Consider the following 16485-nt stretch of genomic DNA (forward strand, 5'->3'; position numbering starts at 1 on the left):
AAGCCCACTCGTGTACCCTTGATGACTGCATGACAAAAAGCGTTACGCCTCGCCTTGACCCATCAACATCGACATTGGACTGTTGATGACTGGAAGGATGTTGCCTGGTAGCACGAGTCTCATTTTGAATTCCATCGAGCGGACGGGCGTGTACGGGTATGGAGACAACCTCATGAATCCATGGACCCGGCATGACAGCAGTGAACTGTTGAAGGTGGTGGAGGCTCTGTAATGGTGTGGGACGTATGCAATTGGAGTGATATGTCTAAATACAACTCTGACAGGCGAGACGTACGTGTACATCCTGTCTGATCACCTGCATCGATTCATGTCCATTGTGCATTCCGACGGACTTGGGCAATTCCAGCAGGACAATGCGACACCCCACATGTCCAGAATTGCTAAAGAGTTGCTCCAGGAACACTTTTCTGAGTTTAAACACTTCTGCTGGCCACCAAACTCCCCAGACACGAACATTATTGAACATATCTGGGATGCCTTGCAGTTCAGAATGGATGTCCAGCCCTTCTTACTCTTATGGATTTGTGGACAGCCGTGCTGGATTCATGGTGTCAGTTCCCTCCAGCATTATTTCAAACATTAGTCGAGACCATTCCACGTCGTGTTTCGGCACTTCCGCGTGCTCGCGCGGGCCTTTCACGATATTAAGCAGGTGTACCAGTTTCTTTGCCTCATCGTTGTATTAATTCGTGATTTGAAGGTGGTCGCTTGGCCGAAACCTAGATGACTGTGAATAATTGAACTTCACAGCGGATTACAGAGGTTACATGATACTAGTTTTACGTTTATGAGCATGATTTATACCGTTTCACCACCGCACTTGAGAAAATAATCCTTCCCGTCTATAACTGAGGAATCAGGCGAGCATGTTTATCGGCTTCTGTCCTCAACGTTTGCTGCCGCTTTGCCCAGAGCTATCTGCCAGTAACACTTTGCAGCAGAGGGCTTCATCGTATGCATTTCAATTACTTTGCCGCACACCGCGCTGCTGAGTTTTCTTTGAGTTTGTCACGTGGCGCGGGGGATCACATTTTCTCTTCTGCTCTGCTGCCAACGTGACCGGACAGGACCATTACGTCGAGCGCGGCTGCAGAAGAGTGACAGCCCAATGAATAAATCTCATTTACAGCTTCCACAGTGCCGGAGGCAATGGCGGAAATGATTGCATTAACATTGGCATTAATGAATTTACATTCCTGAACAAAAACAAACAGCAGCCCCTGTTACGTATTTAAAAAATGCGAAAATTGTTGGGTTTTAAAACACTAAATATCGCCTGATGAAATGAACACTGTTTACTGGAACATGACGTGTGCTATAAATAAAATATTAAATTAAATTGACGTGTGCTGTTAAGGGCTTTTTTTTTCAAATATTGCATAGAATTATTATGACAGATCTCATGGGATCATTTTGGGCAGAGATCTGTAACATCGACTAGTCTTAATGTACGGTTTGAGATCCGAAAAACCACCATTATTTTGCTCACTTCTAGACGATGGGCATTACACACGTGGCATGAAAATTGTCAAGCAATGAATGAGATGGAATGTACTTCTGGACAAAAGGCCGTATAAATGTGGGAAGCTTATCTCTTTCACCGCTCTAGTAATTACAAAGTGTTTTGAGGTTTGTGCAGTAATAAAGGCGGAAATCAAACTTTGCACGACGTTAGATTGAAAAGTCCCGTATGTTTCTACGAAATACGGGACAATTTTGCCAAACGGCATGGCCGTTGATAAGTGTAATTCTTGTGGTAACTGAGTTTTTAATGTACGGAAGCAGACACGACGTCCAGTTTTCTTAATGTTGTCGATCTGCCAATTTTCAGGTTCTATGAATGATATGTTAATTGTTTTAGGTTATGCACATGTGCAGCTGATTCAGTACAATTTACGTTTGGTAGACTTGTTTAGCCTTAACTTGTTGAGACATCTTCAGCAGCACAAAACAGTTCAATATATGTATTTTCGCTTAAATGCAATACTTTTACCTCACACGTTGCGTCATTTTACTTAGAGTTGACCCTGGAATTTTATTTCTCAGTACATATTTCATGTTATGTACTACTTTTATTCTGCATGTGTGGCTGGTTTTCTGCTGGTGAAGCTGCTCTTCTGCCTACAACATGAAGGACTCTTGTTCTTCTCAGTGCTGCATTGATGTGGAAATGTGTATGTATTTTAGACCACTGAAGATAGGTCAGTAATATAAGCTGGAAGCCGTCTATAAAAACGTAAATCTATTTTATTCTCTTGTACATATGGTCGTAACATAAATTCATTGGTTTGTGCAGTTGTTGTGGGACTGCTTTGCTAATTTCTGGGTGTCGAACGTTTCAAACAAATTTATGATGGAATCTCGTGCAGTTTTCATGAACGAAAATTGGAACACTGACAACGGTAAAACGTTGCAAGGCGAGAAACGACTTATTTCTGATTAGGTGGCATTTAAAAAGAAAATCACACTCTCGGAAGGCAAATTCAGACAAAATTGCCTTCTACTTTTCTAAGCTCACTGGCGTTAAAGAAAATGCAAATTTTGAAGAATCTATTGTGGCACTGAAAGAATGACAAGTATAGTTTTCTAAATGTTTTGAGGCTACTGCCAATCTTATATCTGTTGCTGAACTGTTTTCGAAATCGCTTCCTTGGACCTTAGATACGGCCTATGAGCGTCGTATGCTGATGGCTAAGAAAGCGAATTATTTGTTCCTCTTCAGTGGAATTCTCCCAGTATTCGCCTTAACTGAATTAGGGAAACCATGGAAAATGGATAGTACAACAGGCATACAAAAATATGTTTACAAGGAAGTCTGATTTAATAACGTCTTTAGCGACTGCAGTAGAAGCCTTATTTGGACCATATGCATTTCACTTTTTTTGTTTCGAAGCAGCTCCAGTGATCACTGTAAGAATGTGGTTTTTCTTCCGAAACTGTTTGACAAGATCGTAAACAGTTCTCGTATTTTACGCTGCAACCATTAAACAATGTTGTTGTTGTTGTGGTCTTCAGTTCAGAGACTGGTTTGATGCAGCTCTCCATGCTACTCTATCCTGTGCAAGCTATTTCAACTCCACGTACCTACTGCAACCTACAACCTCCTGAATCTCCTTAGTGTACTCGTCTCTTAGTCTCCACCTACGATTTTTAGCTTCCACGCTGCCCTCCAATACTAAATTGGTACCGAGCTAGGCGGCGAAATGGTTAGCACACTGGACTCGCATTCGGGAGGACGACGGTTCCCTCCCGCGTCCGGCTATCCTGATTTAGGTTTTCCGTGATTTTCCTAAATCTCTTGAGGCAAATGCCGGAGTGGTTCCTTGGAAAAGGGCACGGCCGACTTCCTTCCCCGTCCTTCCCCAATCCGGTGAGACGGATGATCTCGCTATTTGGTCTCCTCCCCCAAAACTACACAACCCAACTAAATTGATGATCCCTTGATGCCTCACAACATGTCCTACCAAACGATCCCTTCTTCTAGTCAAGTTGTACTACAAATTCCTTTAATCATACAGTAAAGCTTCATGCGCTTGGGAGAAACTACGGCCGTAGTTCCCCATTAAATAATATTAAATTTAATTATTATTTACGGTATTTTGTTTCTTCTTCAGTTCCTAAATCCCTTCTACACAAAGCTGTTGGATTTTAAGTACACTGTGCTTCACTGACACTGAATATATTTTCACGTTCTGGAAATCCACTTACTTCTGATGTATTTTGTTTTAATTTTGCAAAATGTCTTTGTCTGTTTAGAACTAATTAAACCTAACTAACCTAAGGACATCACACACATCCATGCCCGAGGCAGGATTCGAACCTGCGCCGTAGCGGTCACGCGGTTCCAGACTGAAGCGCCTAGAACCGCACGGCCACACCGACCGGCTATTTTTTTTTATATATATAACCCTCGTCAAGTCCGTTTCGTTCGTTAAGACCCCCAGGTAGCCAACGAGTGCACAACATGCTACTGGCGTGCAGTACGAGGTTCGGCGTGCCTCGTTGCTATTCGGTATGTCTCGGCTTTGCTCGGTTCTTCCCGGAAGTTAACGGTACAGCACGACATTTCATTTTGCACGCGTTGCGGCACATCTGTCTTCAGTTCGGCAGCGTCGTGGTGTTAGAGCTGTTTATCATTCGAAAAAAAGTAGCAGGATTAATAATATTTGTTACGCAGTCGCATAAACGATATATACTGCTAATTTGCTGTGGAATGACGACACGAAATCAAGCAGACTTAAGGAAGCACTTCGTGCTGAACTTGCAGGCTTGAAGCACGTGATGTAATTGGAAGTATGAGCAGAAGATGTTTCTGATATTATACACATTGTTTTACTATCAGTTGCAACAGTTTTTGATGGAGTTGAAAGAAGAGTATGGAAACTTTACATATTAGTGCAGTGTAATTTTAGTCAAGTGGCATGGGACGATGTTTCGATTTAAAACCCGCTATTGTTGGATTTGTGAAACATTCAGAATTGGTTGCATAACTCACGTTTTAAGTGGACGGCTGCACACTGACAACAGTAAAACGTTGCAAGACGAGAAACGACTTTCTGATTAGATGGGGATGTATCGAAAAAGAAAATCACACTCTCGGAAGGGCAAATTCTGACAAAATTGCCTTCCACTTTTCTAAGGTCACTGGCGTTAAAGAAAAGACAGATGTTGAAGAATCTATTGTGGCACTGAAAGAATAACAAGTATAGTTTTCTAAACGTTTTGAGGCCACTTCCAATCTTACATCTGTTTCTGAGCTGTTTTCGAAATCGCTTGCTCTTTCACATGAAAGTGCCCTGGTGCACGTGCAGGTGGAACTGATATATCTGGAAAGATATTCCCGTTTTAAAGACAAATTCTCTCACGTTAAAACTGTCCAGGAATTGTCCCTTGCGTTGCTTGGGAAAAGTTTCCATGTCTCCATAATGGTGTTGCAATCGTGATACAATATTTCGATCAAGGTCTGGGCGAAAAAGGCTTTTTTCGATTTCGAAACTAAATAATTCACAATTATTTCGCAACGTGAGTGAGAGAGATACGTGAAATTGCCTGGATGAATGTATAGTGACAGTTTGTACCAGATAACATGTTATTGTATCTTCAGCGTGACAAAAATAAATAAATAATATTGAATCTTTTTGCGGATTAGTTTGTTGAGAAATTTGAAACATGAAACAAAGTCGCATACAAGACGTTCATTGTGCCTTTAATGACTGCTTTGCCATCTAAATGCAGTGCGTTTGCAGTCCCCCCTCTTCTCAGCTCATGCTGCTCAGACTACATGGCATGAATGTGGGAGACTGTGCTGCCAGGTGACAGAACTTCGCATGCAAGAGAGAGACCACTTGCAAAGTGTCAGACGACTACACCAGTACCCTTGACAGTACGCGAGAATGCAGATGTGTACTCTTTCGAAACCCCCCTTGAGATTCGTGGGTTCTGAGACAGCTTTGACCTAGTTTCAACAAAATCAGTGGTGACGTTAATCTCTTGGTAAGCAAGGTATTGATTTATCTACGTAAGTACGCTAAGCTGCAGTAATCACTGAGGTGATGCAAGTATAGTGTGACTCGCAATACAACACAGAAGTAGTCCTTGTTGGTGGAGCGTCTAGAAACACAGCTCAACTAGTTCCCGCTGGGAGGATAGCAACACAACACGGATACGATTCCATGTCGTACCGCTGGCGTGACACAAGGTGCGGGTTGCTCTAAGCAGCTGCATCGCATAATTCACTGAGACGGAAATTTCAATGTGATGTGCCTAAAAATATTGTTTTATGTAGATGAATCAAAGCTACATCTATGTCTATAGTTGGTTTCTCAGCAAAATTTGTACATTATACGTAAAAAATCATTGTCTCTGCTTTTATAGGGGATCTCTACTAGGCTGTCTTTCGCATTCAACTTTGAGGAAACTGTTTGGTTAAAACCGATTGTTCCTTGCTCATCTCATAGTCTGATATCACAGCTTGCTAATGAACTGATTTCCTTTCCGCTATTTCCCACAGTTATCGTTCAAAATCAAACAAAACACAGTGCACGTTTTGAAAAGTTTGCAATGAAAAATGTAGTTGCTGGCCAGTTTACATTTGGTGCATTTTAGGTAGTATAATACTGCATGCAAAAATGTAGCTAACACATCGAAACTGTTTTTAATGCTGTAATGGGAGCCATGCTATTTTCCATTCTGCGGTAAATATGTGATATTTTAATTAAAAAACAGTCTCGGTTGGAACTTGTTCTTATATTAACCGCGTTTCACCTTCATGGGGCATAATCAGGCTTTCTAAAAGGATAACAAACTAAGCGAAAATTACGGCATGGTACTAGCTTGCATGATTCTAAATGTAAATAAGGAATTGTTATTGATCTTGACATTTTCCTTTTACAACATTTTAAAAACAACAGCTCTGTACTAGTCTGAAGCACGGGTCGAATCAGATGGACACGCAGAGACCTAGCCGAAAACAACTTAATGTAATGTAGTGTAACCATTGGACACAGTGCTAAATAAATAATGAAAAGGAACGAGACGTAGCTTAACAGAGTCATACTAGCAGGCCAGAATGATGCCATGGTAGGACCACACTCACAAAGAGGTGTACAAATTTAAACGCAATATATAGTACGCCGCCGTAACTTCACGGCAGGAACGTCTAACGGGAGTACAAGAGAGCAATGGAATAAGGCTTACATACAATGTGTGCAGAGGACGTACACAGGTGGCGTTCAAAGCGGTTGTGACCGTCGGCATATTTAATGCTTAAAAAAATATCTAAAAGTGGTTGAATCACTGTAATGAAGTAAGCGGTTGCAATTAATCAAAACACTGCTTAACTGCCTTAAGATACTCAACAACTGTTACATCGGTTTTGTAAGCATTAAATATGCCGACGGCCCCACCTGCTTTGAGCACCGCCTATGGACGTTCTCTATAGGCATAGTGTGCAAACCTCATTCCATTGCTCGCTTGTGTGCCCATTTGAGGTTCCTGCTGTGAAGTTACGGCAACAGGACTGAGTATTCTGTTTAAATGTGTACATCTCTTTGTGAGTGGTGCGCTACCATTGCATTATTCTGGCCTGCCTGTACGGTTCTATTAGGGTATGTCTCGTTCATAATGATTATTTATTTACCATTCTGTCCACCAGTAACACAACACTGCATTAATTGATTTGATTACGAGCCCCAGTACAGCAAAAAGTCATTGTAATGTTTTTAAAATATTGTGAATGGAAAATTTTAAGGTCAGTAACAATTTCTAATTTACGTTTAGAATCGTGCAGGCTAGGACCATAACCCAATTTTTGCTTATTTTGTTATCGTTATAGGTAACCTGAAGATGACCCACTAAGGCGAAACGCTTTTTAATAAAGAACGAGTTGCAACTGAGACAGTTTTTAATTCAAATATTGTAAATATGGTTACTACATCTGACGGCCTAATGGAATGTGGTTTTCTGCAATGTAGCTGACACTGACGTTCCACAGGCAACCATACCTGTGTTGCTGCTTGCTGTGTCTTGTTGCTTGTCATACCACTGATGTGGGAACACGAGTGTCAAACGGGTAACCGTTACAGCACACCACCTTTACAGCAACTTGTCGTATCTCACATGGTATCGTATCAACGAGAACAGTGTCTAAAGACTGTATAGGGCACTCCATTAGTTTCCGCTAGACTTCTGTAAGGCACCCTCATTCTGCCAACGGCATTGACAAAGAGGGCTGAGGAGGGGCAGAGGTTCAGGGCACTCTCTTGTCCTAGGTGTGGGAGACTGCCCCTAAAAGCGGAATGAGGATGCAGAAGGAAATGGAAACCACTGTATTAAAACTACATAACGTGTGTCCCCAGGACATGTGCCCTGTAATTGAAAAAGTGTCATGATGATCTCTCCGTTGGCAAAAGATACCGGAATAGTCCCTCATTCGGATCTCCGGGAGGGGACTGCCAAGGGGGAGGTGACCATGAGGAAAAGATTGAATAATCAACGAAACGATACCGTTCTACGAGCCGTGGCATTGAATGTCAAAGCTTGTACATTCTAGAGAAACTAGAAAATCTGAAAAGGAAAATGCAAAGGCTCGATCTAGATATAGTAGGTGTCAGTGAAGTGAAATGGAAAGAAGAGAGGTATTTCTGGTCAGATCAGTATAGGATAACAGCAACAGCAGCAGAAAATGGTGTAACGGGAGTAGGATTCGTTATGAATAGGAAGGTAGGGCAGAGAGTGTGTCACTGTGAACAGTTCAGTGATAGGGTTGTTCTTATGAGGATCGACAACAAACCAACACTGACAACGATAGTTCAGTTATACATGCCGACGTCGCAACCTGAACGTGAAGAGATAGAGAAAGTATAAGAGAGCAGGGTAATACAGTAAGTTACGGGAAGTGAAAATCTCATTTGTTGAATTTCCGATTCAGAGTTGACTCGCTAGCTGCAACAACTAACAGGAAGCCTGAATGCAGTGCAGTTGAAGACGACCACTGGATAGACAACAACAGAAATGAACAGAAGAACGAAAATGGTCTGGAGTAACGTGAGATGGAATTCTCAAAAGCGTAGATCACGATTTGTTTGAAGAAGACATTTATAGTAAGTGCATATTACCAGTCAGGACTTGTAGCAGTGCAACATGTTCTACTTCGCAAGTCATTCATGGATGTTGGAAACTACTACAGAATTGGCGAAGCGTTGTCCTCTGTTTTTAGCATTTTTTAAATACTGATACACATATTTTTTGATTGTTCACTCAGACGTATGCAACTTACGCACGGTAATTGTTGTGTACATAGTTCTGCATAGTCAGCGCATACACAACTTTCCCACTAGAGCGCACCCCGCTAAGCACAACAGCGCAGGCGCAGCGCTCGTCTGTCTCCACACTACGAGATGGCGCTGCCATAGAGACGGACCAAATTGTGCCTCCGCCGATCCGCGTATTAATATGTAACGTAGCCAGTGAGATTGCTGCTAACGTAGAACCTATTCTCCTCGCGGATCACACTCGCGCAGTGATACATGAACGCGCAAGGTATTATAACAAGTGTACAGACCTCCGATAAATCAGTCTGCATTTGTCTGCAACAGTCTGTACGAGTTCTACATTTGTCTGTACCAGTCTAGTCAAGTTTCAGTCTGCGCCCAATAAGATTACCACATTCCTGCACATAGTCATGAAGATAAATGTATAGAGAATGTGAGACTAAGATTAACGTACCAATACCAAAGGAACTTCAGACTGTCAATTGTAAATAGCATCCAGAACCGAGTTAAGTAATTTTTATGCTTGTTATTATTTTAATAAATGTGTGTGAAAATTAATCAAGTTCTGTTTAAAGTTGGTCACCGTCAAACTGCTACTCTATGCGTGCAAGTGGCATTTCTATCGTCTGACCTAACGGCAGAAGATAAACACGCCACGATAAGACCACGAGACAACACTGGACTCGCATTCGGGAGGTTCGGGAGGTTTTCCGTGATTTCCCTAAATCGCTCCAGGCAAATGCCGGGATGGTTCCTTCGAAAGGGCACGGCCGACTTCGTTTCCTAATCCGATGAGACTGATGACCTCGATGTCTGGTCTCCTCCCCCAAAACAACCCAACCGCAACCACGAAACATATTGCTGACACTCGCCTACTTCGTTAGAGCGACAAGTCAAATAATCTGATGGTGTGTGTACTGAAGGTCTTACAGTACGCCCACCACAGTAATGAAAAAAAGTCGATGACAATTTCGTGAAGCCAGTTACCAAAGGTTGCACGGTTTGTTACTCAGTAACCTCCGATTTGTACCAAGCTGATTGCTGGCCGTGTTGCGTAAATCGCAGACGTCACCCGGCTAGTGACGACCGGGGACCGCCGCCGTGTTGTTTGTTACTGTTGTGGCCTCATCACTTATTAAACGATCCTGGCTGGCGGGCGAACCCCGACACAAAGGAAAGCTGGCCGACATTGTGTTTGGCTAGTGGTGGCGGTATCGGGAACGCCATCGTTATTAATATTTATTAAATAATTCGACGGAGAACGGGCGCATTCGGGCGCACGTGATTCTGTAAATAATGCGTTTAAGCCAGTGATGCGGCCAGTCTTGTGTAATTCTGCAAACAACGGCCGCGGCTGTGTCTGCGCTGCGGCCTGCGGCTCGTGCATAATTCCCGAGATAAGCGCAATAACATGTTCACGGCCGGCGGAAGCGCGCCCGATCCCTATCGCATCCGCCTTCGGGCCGCTGCAGCCTGCTGGCTGTCCTGGTATGCTCGCCACCTCTCCACAACACTGTACCAAACCCGGCTTTGCCTATGCGTCTGTCCATCACTCTGCTAGACGGACGAAGACAGGTGGACCATGTAGGTATATGATTAAAATCAGTTCCTCATTTTCTTTTCTTGTGACAAATTTACATCGGGCTGACGGGCAGGACATTCGACACCAGAACGTATCACGGCACGGAAATACAGCGCAAAATAGCCAAAATTTGCAAACCACCTTACACAGAAATATCAAAATATCAAAGACATAACTCCGCCGGAACAGGATTCGAAAGGCCCAACGGTACCGACCAACCATCGCGTCATCCTCAACCGATAGGCGTCACTGGATGCGGATATTGAGGGGCGTGTGTTCAGCACATCGCTCTCCCGACCATTGTCAAATTTCGTGACCGGAGATGCTGCTTCTCAATCAAGTAGCTCCTCAATGGACCCTACAGGGACTGAGTGCAACCTGCTTGCCAACAGCGTTCAATAGACCTAGACAGTCACCCATCTATGTGCTAGCCAAGCCCAATAGTGCTTAACTTCGGTGATCTGACGGGATCGGTGTTACCATTGCCGTACATCTGTTGGCATCAAAGACATAGCACGGCGGAAAAAGATATGAGCATCACATAAATAGGTAAAAACAGACATCTGATGTTGCAAGAAAGCCATCACGTACACAAAACACAAAATAACAGTAAACAGCTACTCAAAGACAAGATAAGTATTGCAAACCAGACACTACATAAAATCCTTGAACAAATCAAATAAAAAAAAAGATCTCTCTCTATCTCTCTCTCTCTCTGTCTTTCTTTCTGTCTTTCTTTCTTTCTTTCTCCTCCTCACTCATTCACTCACTCCCCCTTTTCCCCCTCTCCCTCCGATTCTCCCCTCCACTTCACCTATCTCTCTCTCACCCCCCCCCCCTCCTTTTTCTCCATCTCATTAGCAACTCAATCTCGCTTCCCCAGTTTTACATTAACTGTTCACTGTCTTTGACCCCTTCCTCTCGTCTTGCACCTACTCTCAATTTAAATAAATTCTAAACTCCTTCATTCGCTTACATACTAAATACGCAATAAGGTAAGATTAATTAAAATGACATAATAGACGTATGACAACCCACAGACGGAGGAAATATATTTATATCAGATGAAAACCAAAACTAGCGTTGAAGTTGGCAACATTGCATACACAAAAACGACACATTGAGCCGGTAGTATATAAATAATCACTAGTGGTCTTACTTTGTGCTGTGTTTCACATGAAGACATGTGAAGTGCCGGAAAATGACGCGAGAGTAAGCAAAAACCATCAGTGCCAAAGGGGGTATGGGTCCGGTACGTCAAAAATGTACAAGGGCGAAATTCATACGTCAAAAATCACACTTCAGCATTTACTCTACTGGCCATTAAAATTGCTACACCAAGAAGAAATGCAGATGATAAACGGGTATTCATTGGACAGATATATTATACTAGAACTGACATGTGATTACATTTTCACGCAATTTGAGTGCATAGATCCTGAGAAATCAGTACCCAGAACAACCACCTCAGGCCGTAATAACGTCCTTGATACGCCTGGGCATTGAGTCAGAGCTTGGATGCCATGTACAGGTACAGCTGCCCATGCAGCTTGAACACGATACCACAGTTGATCAAGAGTAGTGACTGGCGTATTGTGACGAGCCAGTTGCTCGGCCACCATTGACCAGACCTTTTCAACAGGTGAGAGATCTGGAGAATGTGCTGGCCAGGGCAGCAGTCGAACATTTTCTGTATCCAGAAAGACCCGTTCAGGACCTGCAACATGCGGTCGTGCATTATCCTGTTGAAATGTAGGGTTTTGCAGGGATCGAATGAAGGGTAGAGCCACGGGTCGTAACACATCTGAAATGTAACATCCACTGTTCAAAGTGCCGTCAAAGCGAACAAAAGGTGACCGAGACGTGTAACCAATGGCAGGGTTTTGCAGGGATCGAATGAAGGGTAGAGCCACGGGTCGTAACACATCTGAAATGTAACATCCACTGTTCAAAGTGCCGTCAAAGCGAACAAAAGGTGACCGAGACGTGTAACCAATGGCACTCCGTACCATCACGCGGGGTGATACGCCAATATGGCGATGACGAATACACGCTTCCAATGTGCGTTCACTGCGATGTCGCCAAACACGGATGCACCCATCATAATGCTGTAAACAGAACCTGGATTCATCCGAAAAAATGACGTTTTGCCATTCGTGCACCCAGGTTCGTCGTTGAGTGCACCATCGCAGGCGCTCCTGTCTGTGATGCAGCGTCAAGGGTAACCGCAGCCATGGTCTCCGAGCTGATAGTCCATGCTGCTGCCAACGACGTCGAACTGTTCCTGCAGATGGTTGTTGTCTTGCAAACGTCCCCATCTGTTGACTCAGGGATCGAGACGTGGCTGCACGACCCGTTACAGCCATGTGGATAAGATGCCTGTCATCTGGATTGCTAGTGATACTAGGCCGTTGGGATCCAGCACGGCGTTCCGTATTATCGTCCTGAACCCACCAATTCCGTATTCTGCTAACAGTCATTGGATCTCGACCAACGCGAGCAGCAATGTCGCGATAAGATAAACCGCAATCGCGATAGGCTACAATCCGACCTTTATCAAAGTCGGAAACGTGATGTTACGCATTTCTCCTCCTTACAAGAGGCATCACAACAACGTTTCACCAGGCAACGCCGGTCAACTGCTGTTTGTGTATGAGAAATCGGCTGGAAACTTTCCTCGTGTCAGTACGTTGTAGGTGTCGCCACCGGCGTCAGTCTTGTGTGAATGCTCTGAAAAGCTAATCATTTGCATATCACAGCATCTTCTTCCTGTCGGTTAAATTTCGCGTCTGTAGCTCGTTATCTTCGTGGTGTAGCAATTTTAATGGCCAGTAGTGTATTATGACTAGCTGATTTAGATCTGAAAGCAAACAAATTCGAAATGCGTTTTATTGGGGTCCAATGAGAGTATTTTATATCAACAGAACGAAACGCTTAAGGCATTTTAAAAACGCGGTTTTTGGTAGTTGTACAGGCGAAATTTAAACAATTTTTGTTAAAATCATTTCGTTTCCTGAGATATTTCGTCCGTGCATAGTTGCCTCCCCAACACATTATAATTATTCCATATTACGGCAGTTACAACTGAACCTGCGGAATCAGGAAAAACCACTCGTGTGAACCACAATCTTCTGTATTCGTACACAGTATCCTCGGAACGCTTTAAACAGAAGAACAGCTAATTTTCGTCTTCCTTCGTTTGCGAAAGGCGTTCGTACGGTTGTATGGTGTGCCTGCACATATATGTGACTGCTCATTGCATTTTCGTAGTTTTACATGAATTGGAGAAAAATGGAGGACTACAGAGAGAAATGCATCCTTGAACACAATGCAGATGTTACTTAGGCGTGCGGGTTGTGCTGTGGTACTTAACCAAGAACGGCACGGATGTAACGTTCTCAATATGTTGCAAGTGTCGGTCGCGATCAGAATAGAGTTCTGTGCAGTTGTGAGTCTATTATGTCGTAGCTAAGTGAAACCGAAAGTGGGCAAATCGTTGCTGCTGGGATGGTGTGTGCTTCATTAACCAAGGCAGCACCGAGCGAGGTGGCGCAGTGGTTAGACACTGGACTCGCATTCGGGAGGACGACGATTCAATCCCGCGTCCGGCCATCCTGATTTAGGTTTTCCGTGATTTCCCTAAATCATTCCAGGCAAATGCCGGGATGATTCCTCTGAAAGGACACGGCCGACTTCCTTCCTTAATCCGGTGAGACCGATGACCACGCTGTCTGGTCTCCTTCCCCAAACAACCAACCAACCAAGGCAGACGATGTGTTTGCTGTTTCAAAAGGCACCATATCGGAGATTTTTAGCGCATGCAGGGAAGCGGAAGAACATCATCTACTAAGACAAAACGCGGACGAAAGTGTGTGTTGAGTGAGCGTCTGAGACAGTCTATTGAAGAGCACTCACTTCGTCTTTACGCCACAAGTAGCCCATCGGGACCATCCGACCGCCGTGTCATCCTCAGAGGAGGATGCGGATAGGAGAGGTTTGTGGTCAGCACATCGCTCTCTCGGTCGTTATAATGGTTTTCTTCTACCGGAGCCGCTACTATTCGGTCAAGTAGTTCTTCAATTAGCATCACGAAGCTGAGTGCACTCCGTAAAATGGCAACAGCGTATGGTGGCCCGGATGGTCACCCATCCAAGTGCCGGCCACACCCGACAGCGCTTAACTTCGGTGATCTGACGGGAATCGGTGTATCCAATGCGGCAAGCCCGTTGCGTTCTATTGAACAGGATTCTCACGAAAAATTCTGGGACGACAGCTGCAAAACTCAGTGAAAAACTGATTGTCTAGGACCTCGATAAGCAGGGAATCACCCCACTCATCAGCGATGCAGATGCCCGTAACAGGAGAACATGGCACTGAAGCAATGAAGCCTGGACTACGGAGAAAAGTCGGATGAGCCTTCTTGCACACCGTTTCTACGTCCCAAGAGTAAAGCATGGCGTGGTTTCGGCGACGATTTGAGCTGACATATCGTGATGAAGTTCCATGGGCCTCATGGTTACTCTGCATGGTCGCATTACTTCCAAAAATTTTGTGGCTATTTTGGCTGTTTGGATCAATTCCAGGGTACAACGTTTGTTCCTCCGTGATGATGGTGTATTCGAAGACCAAAACTCGCATAGTCCAGGACTGGTTTTGTGAGCACGAGGATGGATTATCGCGTCTCCCCCGGCCACCACAGAGCTAGATTGTTGAGCATTTGCGGTCTGTTTTGGAGAGAATGTTGCGCGACAGGTGTCCAACTCCATCATCGTTAACCAAACTTACCAATATGTTGATGGAATAATGGTATAAAAGTGAAACGAAAAATCGTGCAGTATATATATATATATTTGTCTAGTCCGAGACAGTTTTCCTACTCCGTATTAGGCATGGAAACATATTGTGTTTTTGGTGTTTCCAATTTTTTGGCCATCCCCTGTAAGTATGTTGTACTGGACAGTCAGTGTCCAACAGAAATGAAAGTAACAAGGAGTGGAAAAGGGCCACTGACATTTTTGATGTATGTATGTGGTTGACAACGTAGGGTCGGTCCTATTAATATATTGATCGCTGACGACTCAGTTCTCTCTAGAAATGAGCAGATACTGTGACCCATTCCATCACTCACCTGGTTGGTTCAAATGGCTCTGAGCACTATGGGACTTAACGTCTAAGGTCATCAGTCCCCTAGAACTTAGAACTACTTAAACCTAACTAACCTAACGACATCACACACATCCATGCCCGAGGCAGGATTCGAACCTGTGACCGTAGCGGTCGCGCGGTTCCAGATTGTAGCGCCTAGAACCGCTCGGACACCCCGACCGGCTCACTCATCTGGAATCGTATGTAAACGATAGAAAAGCCGAAAGTGGGATGCTTAGGTGAGCGATACTGCCGTGTAAACTGCGTACATAAACAGTTTTCCTTCTTTTCAGAAGGGTTGTTAATAAGTACCTCTGAAGCTTCAGACGACTGAGCAAAAAACTAGATGACTTGCAGAAAAATGACATACATCACCTGATAGAGCAACTCTCTGGAGTTTCGATTCCTTATACGCGCTGTGAGTAATACAACAGTGTACCAGTTCGGTGAATAAGGGGCAGGCGTCAGAACATGTAGAAAAATCATCGGTCTTATAGCTTCCTAATAATTTAAGCCCACAGATAGTCAATGAACAGATTTCCTATGCAGTCTGCTGTTGCACATTTCCAGGCAGCAAACATCAGCGTCCTCAACGAATTGCACACACATACTGATGTTTACTGCGCCGCAAAGGGTGCCCATATTGAGCACCTACAATGTGGGCTAAAAACATGGAGGGATGCTCTGTTCAGTGATATGTGTCGATAATCGTTATGTCTTCAGTTTTCAAACAGACATCTTCTGAAATCCCGGAGATACTTGAGCTGGTAACTTAATTTAGTGAGTTACGCTATCACAACGCAATCACGTGTTCTTTGTGCAGTATTATGCGCTGCTTGTTGAGACACTATTCCCGTATGATGGATCAATGTATTGGCGCTGGTACGGTTTTGTGACGCTCATTACCATGATGTAAGTAACATGTGATGTCTGCATTTGCTCCTGGCTCTGCGATTATATAGCAGC

The sequence above is a fragment of the Schistocerca nitens genome, chromosome 9, assembly GCF_023898315.1.
Source record: "Schistocerca nitens isolate TAMUIC-IGC-003100 chromosome 9, iqSchNite1.1, whole genome shotgun sequence".
NCBI classification, from domain to species: Eukaryota; Metazoa; Arthropoda; class Insecta; order Orthoptera; family Acrididae; genus Schistocerca; species Schistocerca nitens.